Raw genomic sequence first — 1,764 nt, forward strand, 5'->3', positions numbered from 1 at the left:
CTAGACTGGTCTGACTGGCCTGGAGGAGCGTGTGGGGTGGGAAGGATCACTTTCTGATCCCCTTTAGTACAGCAATTACATTTTAGAGGCCCGTCAGCACAGCCCCTCGTATGCCGGCTTCTTCCCCGACAGAATTATTTAATAGACTGGATGGTAACTCTGCGGGCTCCGACTGGGGCTGCAGACCCACCGAAGCCTGGGTGGCTCAGTGGTTGAGCGTCTGCCTTTGGCTCAGGGCATGATCCTGGGGTCTGGGATCAAGTCCTGCATAGGGCTCCTTGTGGGGGCCCTGCTTCTCCCTCTGCCTATGTCTCTGCCTCTCTCTCTCTGTCTCTCATGAATAAATAAATAAAATCTTAAAAAAAAAAAAAAAGGCTACCCTTTCTCCTTGAATTGCCTTTGTACATTTGCAAAAATCAATTGGCCGCATTTATGTGGGTCTACTTCTGCGCTTTCTATTCTGTTCCATTTCCCTTGTTGTTTATCCCTTGCTTACTACCTTACCTTTATTATTGCAGCTTTATTAGGTCTTAAAATTGGGTGGTGTGATTCATCTGACTTTCTTTTATCAAAATTGTTTTGGCTATTCTAGTTTCATTGTCTTTCCATATGAATTTTAGAATCAGCTTGCATGTATCTGCCAAAAAATCTTTCCAGGATTATGATAGGAGAGAATTGACATTAAACTGCCTTGAGTGAAGAAATAAGAGTGCGGCGTGAACATGGGGAAGCAAAAGAAAGCAAGAAAGTATGCGACCATGAAGCGAATGCTTAGTCTCCGAGATCAGAGGCTTAAAGAAAAGGATAGATTAAAACCTAAAAAGAAAGAAAAGAAAGATCCCAGTGCACTCAAGGAAAGAGAAGTCCCCCAACATCCTTCCTGCTTATTCTTCCAATATAACACACAGCTGGGCCCACCTTACCACATCCTGGTTGATACCAACTTTATCAACTTTTCCATTAAAGCCAAACTTGACTTAGTACAGTCAATGATGGACTGTCTGTATGCCAAGTGTATCCCTTGTATAACTGACTGTGTAATGGCTGAAATTGAGAAACTGGGACAAAAGTATCGAGTGGCTCTAAGGATTGCCAAGGATCCAAGATTTGAACGACTGCCATGCACACACAAAGGAACCTATGCAGATGACTGCTTAGTACAGAGAGTAACTCAGCACAAGTGTTACATTGTGGCCACAGTTGACCGGGACCTTAAACAAAGGATCCGGAAGATCCCTGGAGTTCCCATCATGTACATTTCTAACCATAGGTACAACATTGAGCGGATGCCAGATGATTATGGAGCCCCTCGGTTCTAATTCTTAAAAGATCGTTTTTCTGTCTTCTTATACCAACTTTTTCTGTTGCCAGTTCATATTAGCAATATGCTATAGTATGAATTATTCTTCTTACCCATTTGCTCAGTTATGAGCTGAGTATGGTTAAATATATTCATTTTTTTATGTTTTGAAATCAGTATTTTGTATCATTTTAAGTATTGTTGCATCTTTCTATAAATCAGATGATTGTATAAAAAAAATAAACTGCCTTGAGTCTTCCAATTCATGAACATGGTATGTCACTCCATTTATTTAGGTCTTCTTTGCTTTCTTTCATCTGTGTTTGTAGTTTTCAGCCTACAGATGCTGCTTATGTTTTGCTATATTAACACGTGAGTATTTTGTTTTAGGGAACTATTATAAATGATATTTTTTTTCTAAAATTTTGGTCTCCAAGTGTTCATTGCTAGTATATGGAAAAATA

General features: G+C 40.1%; 1 pseudogene; it reads left to right on the plus strand.

Annotated features, from left to right (window-relative positions):
* The first annotated feature begins 676 nt into the window (after window positions 1-676).
* On the plus strand, window positions 677-1,544 carry LOC140636358 (rRNA-processing protein FCF1 homolog pseudogene; annotated as a pseudogene).
* The last annotated feature ends 220 nt before the right edge of the window (window positions 1,545-1,764 follow it).

The sequence above is a fragment of the Canis lupus genome, chromosome 7 (assembly GCF_048164855.1).
Source record: "Canis lupus baileyi chromosome 7, mCanLup2.hap1, whole genome shotgun sequence".
Taxonomy (NCBI): Eukaryota; Metazoa; Chordata; class Mammalia; order Carnivora; family Canidae; genus Canis; species Canis lupus.